Genomic DNA, 12,363 nt, shown 5'->3' with positions numbered 1-12,363 from the left:
CTGCTGGTGGGAATGCAAACTGGTGCAGCCACTCTGGAAAACAGTATGGAGGTTCTCAAAAAATTAAAAATAGAACTACCCTACGACCCAGCAATTGCACTACTAGGCATTTATCCAAGGGATACAGGTGTGCTGTTTCAAAGGGACACATGCACCCCCAATGTTTATGGCAGCACTATCGACAAAAGCCAAAGTATGGAAAGAGCCCAAATGTATATCTACGGATGAATGGATAAAGAAGATGTACACACACACACACACACACACACACACACACACACACACTGGAGTATTACTTGGCAATCAAAAAGAATGAAATCTTGCTATTTGCAACTACGTGGATGGAACTGGAGGGTATTATGCTAAGCAAAATCAGTCAGAGAAAGACAAATATATGACTTCTCTCATGAGGAATTTAAGATACAAAAACAGATGAACATAAGGGAAGGGAAGCAAAAAGAATATAAAAACAGGGAGGGGGACAAAACATAAGAGACTCTTAAATATAGAGAATAAACAGAGTTGCTGGAGGGGTTGTGGGAGCGGGGATGGGCTAAGTGGGTAAGGGGCATTAAGGAATCTACTCCTGAAATCATTGTTGCACCATATGCTAACTGATTTGGATGTAAATTTAAAAATAAAGTAATTAATTTAAAAAAATGGATTCAAACCTAAGTGACCATCAAGTTCACAGACTGCTATATACATCGGATGTTAACATTTATTTATTTTTGAGAGACAGAGCAAGACAGAGCACAAGTGGGGGAGGAACAGAGAGAGAGGGAGACACAGAATCCGAAGCAGGCTCCAGGCTCTGAGCTGCCAGCACAGAGTCCGACGTGGGGCTCGAACTCACAGACTACAAGATCATGACCTGAGTAGAAGTCGGCTCCTTAACCAACTGAGCCACCCAGGTACCCCTGCATAGGATGTTATATATAAACCTATTAGTAACCACAAATAAAAAATCTGTAATAGATATGCAAAAAATAAAGAGGAATCCAAGAATATCATTAGTGAAAACCATCAATTCACAAGGGAAGAGAGCAAGAGAAGAAAGGAAAAGAATTACAAAAGAAGACCTTAAAATGAGAAACAAAATATCAATAAGCATGTATCTATCAATAGTTATTTTGAATGTAAATGTAAAAAGACATAGGGTGACTGAATGGATAAAAAAAACCCACCTCTATGCTGCCTACAAGAGACTCATTTCAGACTTGAAGACACCTGCAGATTGAAAGTGAAATGATGGGAAAATATGCAAGTGTAATCAAAAAGAAAGCAGGGATAGCAATATTTATATTGGACAAAACAGACTTTAAAACAAATACTGTGACAAGAGACAAAGAAGGACACCATATAATAATAAAGGGAGGGGCAACTGGCTGGCTCTGCTGATGGAGCATGCAGCTCGTGATCTCAGGGTTATGAGTTTGAGCCCATGATGGGGGTAGAGATTACTTACAATCCTTAAAACAAACAAACAAACAAACAAAAACCTAGTAACAATTAAGGGAACAGTAAGAAGATATAACAACTGTAAATATTTATGTACCCGATGTGGTAGCACCCTAATACATAAAGCATCTGTTAACAGACACAAAGGAAGAAATCGATAGTAATACGATAATAGTAGCAGATTAAAAAAAATTTTTTTTAATGTTTTATTTTTAAGACAGAGCATGAGTGGGATAGGGGCAGAGAGAGAGAGAGGGAAACACAGAATCCGAGGCAGGCTCCAGGCTCTGAGCTGTCAGCACGGAGCCCGACGTGGGGCTCAAACTCATGAACTGTGAGATCATGACCTGGCCAGAAGTTGGACACTTAACCGACTGAGTCACCCAGGCGCCCCAATAGTAGCAGACTTTAACACTGCCTAACATCAATGGATAGATCATCCAGAAGAAAATTAACAAGGAAACAGTGACTTTAAATGATACATTGGACTAGATGGATCTAACAGATATAGTCAGAGCATTCCATCCAAAACAGAATATACATTCTTTTCAAATGCACATGGAACATTCTCCAGAATAGATCACATTAGGCCACAAAACAAATTCAAAATTCTCAACGAATTAAAAAAATTAAAGTCCTATCATGCATCTTTTCTGACCACGATGGTATGGAACCAGAAATCAATCACAAGAAAAAGTCTTGGAGGGGCACCTGGCTCAGTCGATTAAGCAGTTAAGTATTTGACTTTTGGTTTTGGCTCAGGTCATGATCTTGCAGTTCCCGGATCAAGCCCAGCTTTGGGCTCTGTGCAAAGAGTAGAACATGATTGGGATTCTCTCTCTCCTCTCTCTTTGCCCCTTACCAGCTCACACACCCATGCATTCTTTCTCTCTCAAAATAAATAAATAAACATTAAAAACAAATCTGGAAAGAACACAAATACATGAGGGCTAAATAGTGTGCTACCAAATGGGTCAACCAAGAAATCAGAGAAGAAATTTAAAAATACTTGGAGACAAATGAAAATGAAAACACAGTGGTCCAAATCTTTACAATGCAGCAAAAGCAATTTTTTTTAATGTTTTTATTTATTTTTGAGACAGAGAGAAAACACTAGCTGGGGAGGGGCAGAGAGAGAGGGAGAGAGAGAACCCCAAGCAGGCTCCACTGTCAGCACAGAGCCTGACATGGGACTTGATCTCAGAAACCGTGAGATCATGACCTGAGCCAAAATAGAGTCAGACTTTTAGCAACTGAGCCACCCAGGTGCCCCAAGCAAAAGCAATTCTAAGAGGGAACCTGATAGCACTATGGGCCTATCTCCTCAAAAAGCAAGAAACATCTGGGATGCCTGGGTGTCTCAGTTGGTTAAGCGTCCAACTTTAGCTCAGGTCATGATCTTGCAGTTAGTGGGTTCGAGCCTGCGTCAGGCTCTGTGCTGACAGCTCAGATCCTGGAGCCTGCTTCAGATTTTATGTCTTGCTCGCTCTCTCTCTCTCTCTGCCCCTCCTCTTCTCGTGTTCTATCTCAAAAATAAACATTAAAAAAAAAAAAAGGCAAGAAACAACCTAACCTTACACCTAAAGCAACGAGAAAAAGAACAAAGCCCAAGACAGTAAAAGGAAAGAAAAAATAAAGATTAGAGCAGAAATAAATGAAATAGAGACTAAAAACACAATGAAACTGGGAGCTAGTTCTTTGAAAAGGTCAACAAAATTGATGAACCTTTAGTAAGACTCATTTAAAAAAAGAGAGAACTCAAATAAATAAAATCAGAATTGAAACAGGAAAAGTAACAATCGACACCACAGAAATATAAAGGATTGTAAGAGTAGTGTTACTAAAAATAATATGCCGGGGCGCCTGGGTGGCGCAGTCGGTTAGGCATCCGACTTCAGCCAGGTCACGATCTCGCGGTCCGTGGGTTCGAGCCCCGCGTCGGGCTCTGGGCTGATGGCTCAGAGCCTGGAGCCTGTTTCCGATTCTGTGTCTCCCTCTCTCTCTGCCCCTCCCCCGTTCATGCTCTGTCTCTCGCTGTCCCAAAAATAAATAAACGTTGAAAAAAAATTAAAAAAAAAATATGCCAACAAATTGGACAATCTAGAGAACATGGATAAATTCCTAGAAACATAAAATCTTCCAAAATTGAATCAGAAAGAAACGGAAAATTTGAACAGACTGATTGCTAGCAAAGAAATTGACTCAGTAATCAAAAATCTCCCAGCAAAAGTCCAGGACCAGATGGCTTCACAGGTGAATTCTACCAAACATTTAAAGAAGAGTTAATACCAGGGCACCTGGGTGGCTCAGTCTGTTGGGCGTTTGACCTCAGCTCAGGTTCCATCCCCATGTTGGGCTCTGTATGGACAGCTCAGAGCCCTCCCCTGCTCATTCTGTCTTTCAAAAATAAAAAAAAAAAATTTAAAAATACTCTCTCAAAAATAAAAAAAAATTTTTTTTAAATAATGAATGAATGAATGAATGAATAAGAATAAAGAAGAGTCGGTACCTACTGTCTCAAACTATTCCAAAAAATACAAGTGGAAGGAAAGCTTCCAAATTCTGAAGCCAGCATTATCCAAATACCAAAACCAGATAAAGACCTCACAAAAAAAGAAAACTAGAGGCCGATATCTCTGGTGAACACAGATGTAAAACTCCTCAACAGAATGTTAGCAAACTGAATCCAACAATACATTAAAAAGTCATTTACCACAATCAAGTGGGATTTATTCCGGGGATGCAAGGGTGGTTCAATGTTTACAAATTAATCAATGTGATACATTCTATCAACAAGAAGAAGAATAAAAACCATATGATCATTTCAATAGATGCAGAAAAACCACTCGATAAAGTACAGCATCCACATCCATTTATGATAAAAACTTTCAACAGAATAGATTGAAAGGAAATATGCCTCAAAATAATAAAGGCCATATGTGAAAATCTCACAGCTAACATACTCATTGGCGAAAAACAGATTTTCCTCTAAGATCAGGAAAAAGACAAGAATGTCCGCTCTCACCACTTTTATTCAACATTGTACAGGAAGTCCTAGCTGCACCCATCAGACAAAAAATAAAAGGCATCCAAATTGGTAAAGAAGAAGTAAAACTTTCACTATATGCAGATGATAGGATACTATATAGAGAAAACCGTAAAGACTCCATCAAAAAACTACTAGAACTGATAAATGAATTCAGTAAGGTCACAGGATACAGTGTTAAATACGGAAATCCACTGCATTTCTATACACTAGTAATGATGTAGCAGAAAGAGAAATTAAGAAGACACTCCCATTTAAAATTTAAAAATTTAAACTCCCATTTAAAATTTTAAAAAAGAGTAAAATACTTAAGAATAAACTTAACAGGCGCAGTCGGTTAAGCGTCCGACTTCAGCCAGGTCACGATCTCGCGGTCCGTGAGTTCGAGCCCCGCGTCAGGCTCTGGGCTGATGGCTCGGAGCCTGGAGCCTGTTTCCGATTCTGTGTCTCCCTCTCTCTCTGCCCCTCCCCCGTTCATGCTCTGTCTCTCTCTGTCCCAAAAATAAATAAACGTTGAAAAAAAAATTTTTTTTTAAAGAATAAACTTAACAAAAGATGTATTCTAAAACCTGTTAAAAACTGATGAAGAAATTGAAGATGACACAAACAAATGGAAAAATATCTATGCTCATGGATTGGGAGAACCAATACTGTTAAAATGTCCCACACTGCTCAAAACAATCTACAAATATAATGCAATCCCTATCAAACTACCAACAGCATTTCTCATAGAACTTGAACAAATAACCCTAAAATTTGTATGGAACCACAAAAAATCCCACATAGGCAAATCAGTCTTGAAAAAGCAGCACAAAACTGGAAGTATCATAATCTCAGATTTAAAAGCTATAGTAATCAGTAAGTTTATCATATAGTAAACAGTATGGTACTGGCACAAAAATAGACATACAGATCAACAGAACAGAATAGAGAACCCAGAAATAAAACCACAGTTTTATGGTCAATTAACTTACAATGGGAGAGGCAAGAATATACAATAGAAAAAAGGCAAACTCTTCACTAAATAGTACTGGGAAAACTGGACAGTACATGCAAAATAAACTGGACCCTTTTTGTATACCATACATGCAAAGAAAATTCAAAATGGATTAAAGACCTAAATGTGATACCTGAAACCATAAAATCCCTAGAAGAAAACATAGGCAGCAATCACTTTGATATCAGCCATAGAAACACTTTTCTGGATAGGTCCCCTTTGGCAATGAAAACAAAACCAAAAATAAACTATGGGGACTACACCAAAATAAAAATCTTTTGTACAGTGAAGGAAACCATCAACAAGACAAAAAGACAACCTACTAAATGGCAGAAGATATTTGCAAATGATATATCTGAAAAGGGGTTAATATCCAGAATATATAAAAAACGTATACAACTCAATACCAAAAAAACAAATAATCGAATTAAAAATGAGCAGAGGATATGAACAGACATTTTCCCATGGAAGATGTACGGATGGCCAACAGTATTAAAAGGTGTTCATCACCACTTACCATCAGAGAAATGCAAATCAAAACTACAATGAGATATCACCTCAGTCCTGTCAGAATGACTAATAAAAAACACAAATAACAAGTGTTCACAAGGATGTGAAGAAAAAGGAACTGATGGAAATGTAAGCCGGTACTACCAGCCACTATGGAAAACAGTATGGCAGTTCCTCAAAAAATTAAGAACAGAATTATCATATGATCCAATAATTCCACTACTGGGTATTTACCCAAAGAAAATAAAAACACGAATTTAAGGGGCGCCTGGGTAGCTCAGTCGGTTAAGCGTCCGACTTCAGCTCAGGTCACGATCTCGCGGTCCGTGAGTTCGAGCCCCGTGTCGGGCTCTGGGCTGATGGCTCAGAGCCTGGAGCCTGCTTCCGATTCTGTGTCTCCCTCTCTCTCTGCCCCTCCCCCGTTCATGCTCTGTCTCTCTCTGTCTCAAAAATAAATAAACGTTTTAAAAAAATTTAAAAAACACGAATTTAAGAAGATATGTGCACCCCTATGTTTATTGCAGCATTATTTAAAATAGCCAGGGTATGGTAGCAACCCAAGTGCCCATGGATGCACTTAGATGAATAGATGAAGATGTGGTGTATAATACAATGGAATATTACTTGGCCATAAAAAATAATGAAATCTTGCCATTTGAAACAATATGGATGGATCAGAGGGTATAATGCTAAGTAAAATACGTGGGTCAGAGAAAGGAAATACCATATGATTTCACTCATATGTGAAATTTAAGAAATAAATGAATGAAAAAAGAAACAAAAAAACAGACTCTTAAATACAGTCAACAAACTAGTGGTTGCTGGAGGGGAGGCGGTGGGTGAAATAGGTGAAGGGGATTAAGAGTACACTTATCTTGATGAGCACCCAGTAGTATACGGAACTGTTGAATCACTATATCGTACACCTGGAACTAATATAACACATCAATAACTGATGTTGGTGAGAACATAGAGAAACTGGAGGGCTCTTACACTGCTATCAAAAAATGTAAGAAGGTATAGCCCCTTTGGGAAACTTGGCAGTTTCTTAAGCATAAAATTACCTTGTGCCTAGCAATTTTACTCGTACATATCTACCCAAGAGAAACTACAATACATGTTGACACAAAGATAAGTATGCAAATATTTATAGCAACATCAACTATAATAGCCCAAAACTGGAAACAATCTAAATGTCCATCAACTGCTGAATGGATAGACAGAAATGTTATATTCATACAACAGTAAAGTACTATTAATAAAAAGGAAAAAAAGGGGGGGGCAGCTGGGTGGCTCAGTCAATTAAGCCTTCGACTTCAGCTCAGGTCATGATCTTGTGGTTCCTGGGTTCGAGCCCCGCTTCAGATTCTGTGCTGACAGCTCGGAGCCTGGAGCTTGCTTGCGATTCTGTTTCCCTCTCTCTCTCTCTGCCCCTCCTCCCCCTCTCGTACTCTGTCTCTGTCTCTCAAAAATAAATAAACATTGAAAAATAATGGGGCGCCTGGGTGGCTCAGTCGGTTGAGCGTCTGACTTCGGCTGGGGTCACAATCTCGCGGTCCGTGAGTTCGAGCCCCGCGTCGGGCTCTGGGCTGATGGCTCAGAGCCTGGAGCCTGTTTCCGATTCTGTGTCTCCCTCTCTCTCTGCCCCTCCCCCGTTCATGCTCTGTCTCTCTGTGTCTCAAAAATAAATAAAAACGTTAAAAAAAATTAAAAAAAAAAGAAAAATAAATAAATGAGGGGTGCCTGGGTAGCTCAGTCAGTTAAGCATCCGACTTCAGCTCAGGCCATGATATCGAGGTTTGTAAGTTTGAGCCCCACATGGGGCTCTGTGCTAACAGTTCAGAGCCTGGAGCCTGCTTCAGATTCTGTGTCTCCCTCTCTCTCTGACCCTCCCCTGTTCAAGCTCTGTCTCTGTCTCAAAAATAAAATAAAAATATTAAAAAATTTTTTTTGTTTAAATAATTAAATAAATGCATAAAATAAAAAGGAATAAACTGAAATGTATTACAACATGAATTTCACAATGTGCTAGTGAAAGAATGAAACATGAGAAACTACATATATTCCACTTATATGAAAATTGCAGAAAAAGATACATTTATAGGGACAGAAGTAGATTAGTGTTTGCCTTGGGGTGGCCAGTAGAAATGGGAAGTAACTGTAAATAGGCATGAGGGATCTTACTGGAACAATGAAAATGTTCTAAGACTGATTTATTGTCATAGCTGTTTCATTTGATAAATTTTCCCAAAAATCTCTTTTTCTTTTTAACGTTTATTTATTTTTGAGACAGAGAGAGACAGAGCATGAATGGGGGAGGGTCAGAGAGAGAAGGAGACACAGAATTTGAAACAGGCTCCAGGCTCTGAGCTGTCAGCACAGAGCCCGACGCGGGGCTCGAACTCACGGGCCGCGAGATCATAACCTGAGCCAAAGTCGGATGCTCAACCTACTGAGCAGCCCAGGCGCTCCATCTTTTTTTTTTTTTTTTAATTTAAAAAAAAATTTTTTTAATGTTTATTCATTTTTGAGAGACAGAGAGAGACAGAGTATGAGCGGGGAAGGGGCAGAGAGAGAGGAAGACACAGAATCTGAAGCAGGCTCCAGGCTTGGAGCTGTCAGCACAGAGCCCGACACAGGGCTCAAACTCATGAACTGTGAGATCATGACCTGAGCCGAAGTCGGACGCTCAACCAATGAGCCACCCAGACACCCCATCTTTTTTTTTAAATATATTAATTTCCACACCCAACCTGTAGCTCGAACCTGCACCCCCAAAATCTAGAGTTGTATGCTCTACTGACTGAGCCAGCCAGGCACTCCCAAAAGTCTTTTATTTGTACCCTTGAAATGGGAAAATGTTATATATAAACTATACCTTAGTGAAGCTGTTTACAGAACAAAATAAAACCTGTGCAATGTAGGGGCAGCTGGGTGGCTCTGTCAGTTGAGTGTTGGACTCTTGATTTCAGGTCATGGTCTCACGGTTCATGGTATGGAGCCCCACGTTGGACTCTGTGCTGACAACTTGGAGCCTGCATGGGTTCTCTCCCTTTTTCTCTCTCTGCTCCTCCCCAACTCATGCTTGCTCATTCTCATTCTCTCTCTCTCTGTCTCTCTCAAAGTAAATAAGTATACATTTAAAAAAACAACAGGGGCACCTGGGTGGCTCAGTCAGTTAAGAGTCGACTTTGGCTCAGTTCATGATCTTGCAGTTCATGAGTTTGAGCCCCTCACTGGGTTCTGTGCTGATGGCTCAGAGCCTGGAGCCTGCTTCAGATTCTGTGTCTCCTCTCTTTGCCCCTCCCCCGCTCACACACTGTCTCTCTCTCTCTCTCTCTCTCTCTCAAAAATAAACATTAAAAAAAAAAACAACACAACAAACTTGTGCAATGTAACCAAACCAGTCTTTAAAGGGAAATTTATAACTAAGTGCTTGTATTATAATAAAGGAAGAGTTTAATATTAATGAACTGTTTACTACTCCATAAAATAAAGTTAAAAGATTACAGCAAATATTAAAAGAAATAAAATATTCCAAAGAAAAGATCAACAAAACCAAAGCTGATACTTGAAGACTAATAAAATATGAAGGAAAGGAAGACACAAATAAAAGCCTGAGTTTTGCAAAATAGAAGATTCAAAAGGGAATAAAAAAATTAAAAGGGTACTATGAATACTATTTGCCAATAAATTGAAAACAAACAATGAGCAAATTACTGGAGTATCTTGACCTTATCAAAACTGACTAAAAAATAAATAGAGTCTAAATACTCATCTTACCAGGGGTGCCCGGCTGGCTCAATCAGTAGAGCATGCAACTCTTGATCTTGGGGTTTTGAGTATGAGCCCCACGTTGCGTGTAGAGATTAAAAATAAAATCTGGGGGCACCTGGGTGGCTCAGTTGGTTAAGGGTCCGACTCTTGATTTCAGTTCATTTCAGCTCAGATCATTTCATGAGCTCACGGTTCATGTGTTTGAGCCCCGAGTTGCATTGGGCTCTGTGCTGACAGCATGATGGAACTTGTTTGGGATTCTCTCTCTCTCCTTCTCTGTCTGCCCCTCCCTCACTCTCAAAGTAAATAACTTAAAAAAAATAAATTTATAGTCTGCCTTCAAGTGATATCCCACCACTTCACGTACAGAACCTTTCACTAGTATGCTTCCATTGATCCCCTCACACTTTCTGCTACCGTTGTCTTACATCTTTCTTTTACAAGTATTAAAATCCCATAGAACATTATCACTTTGTTTAAACAGTAGACTATCATGTAAAGTGATTTATATAATAAGGAAAACCTTTTATGTATGTACTCAGGTCAATCTATACCATTTCCAATGCACTTAATTCCTTTATGTCATATTTCCATCTCGTATAATGTTTTTTTTCTTCTGAAAGGTTTACTTGAATATTTCTTGTAAGGCAAGTCTGCTGGTAATGCATTCCTTCAGCTTTTGTATATCTTAAAAAGTATTTGGGGGCGCCTGGGTGGCTCAGTTGGTTGAGCATCCGACTTCCTCTCAGGTCATGATCTCACAGTTCATGGGTTTGAGCCCTGAGTCGGGCTCTGTGCTGAATGCTTGCTTGGAGCCTGAAGCCCGCTTGGGATTCTGTGTCTCCTTCTCTCTCTGCCCCTCCCCCGCTCATGCTCTGTCTCTCAAAAATAAATAAATGTAAAAAAAAAATTTTTTTTTTAAGTATTTGTTTCAGCGCACCTGGGTGGCTCAGTTGGTTAAGCAAATGACTTCGGTTCACATCATGATCTTGGGGTTCGTGAGTTCAAGCCCCTCATTGGGCTTGCTGCTGTCAGCATGGAGCCCGTTTTGGAGCCTCTGTCCCCTCCCACTCTCTGCCCCTACCCCACTCATGCTCTCTCTCACAAAAATAAATAAAACATTAAAATTTTTTTAATAAAATTTAAAAAATAAAATAAAATAAAGTATTTGTTTCATGTTCTATTTTGAAAGATATTTTCTCCATTGTCCCTGCGTACCTGTATCGGAGAGAGGGTTTTCCTCCGTGCTTGGTCTGTGTGTTGTGATTGCAGCCTGCTGGTGCCTGGGACCGGGTGCCAAGTTCATGGCAGGAGCAGGAGAGATGCCCTATTGTCCTAACTCCGCCTCCATCTCAGGCAGGCCCTTTGTGCTTTGACTTCCCAGGTGAGGTTTTCTCAGGGTTCCTGCTCTTCCTACCTGTGGCAACCAAACTCCGCCTTGTATCTGTGGTTGGTCTAGGGTGGCTGTTTGCTGCGCCGCCCCCAGCAATAGCCAGCATCTGTTTCGTATCTGTATCCAGCCCTCCCCCAGGAATGAGAATGTTTGCTTCTACTCTTCCCCTGGGAGCAATAAATCTTTACCTATGTCTTCGGAGAGGCAGATGGATCTTCCTTTTACTGCTTCTCCAGCCAACAGTAGATCTATGCTAGCGTCCTGAGGTCTTCGTACTTGGTGAACTGCCTATGGTTCCGCCTATGGTCCTCTACAAAGAGGCTTTGTAGAGGAGAAGGATCCTAGAAAGCTAGTGGAGCTTTAAACTCATTCCTCCACAGCCAGCAATCACCTCCTCATTTGCAACCAGGTTGGCCTTTCCTGGTCTCCTGCACCTGTCTTTCTCCCCTCCACAAACACCTGGCGAATGAAGGCTGATAGTGAAGTGCTTTCAGGTGAGTGGAAACTCCCTTTCTGTCTCAGACCACCGGCCAGGTCTGGCTTTGAGGCGGATGCCTTGTTCGGCCACATACAGCCCACACCTAGAAGGTCCTCACGCTTGATTTAATGCTCGCTGTCACCATCTGGAATTCTTCACTTTCCAGCGAGGTTTCCCACATTTTCATTTTGCACTAAGACTCACAAATTAAATAGCCAATCCCATTCCAAAGTGATACAGCGGCCCACGCTTGGCCTTTAAAAATGTTAAAATCTTAGCTGGATTTGTCTTATCTGTTTGTATAGCACCCACAATTCTACCGAACCTCTTCCTGTCTCTCCTTGTAGTGGATTATCCCCCTTTGGAATTCTGGTTCTGTGAATCCTTTGCAGCCTCAGCAATCTGAGGCTCAAAAATGTTATGGTTTTGTGCATCATCCAGCTGCTTCTTGTTAGAGAAAAACATTCTTTACAGCTTTATCCTAAGTAGAAGGATATGTACGGTTTAGAAGGATATGTATTATTTTTAGGATCTGTTTCAGCTAGCAGAACAATTAACTGATTAAGACTAGTCCCCCCCCCCATCTCCTGTCACCTTTATTTATTTTTAATTTTTAAAAATGTTTTAATGTTTATTTTTTTTTGAGAGACAGAGCATCAGTGGGGGAGGGGCAGAGAGAGAGAGAGAGAGAGAGAGAGAGA

This window comes from Prionailurus viverrinus, chromosome B1 (genome assembly GCF_022837055.1).
Source record: "Prionailurus viverrinus isolate Anna chromosome B1, UM_Priviv_1.0, whole genome shotgun sequence".
NCBI lineage: Eukaryota > Metazoa > Chordata > Mammalia > Carnivora > Felidae > Prionailurus > Prionailurus viverrinus.
The sequence above is the reverse complement of the archived record's forward strand: the minus strand, read 5'-3'. Positions refer to the sequence as shown.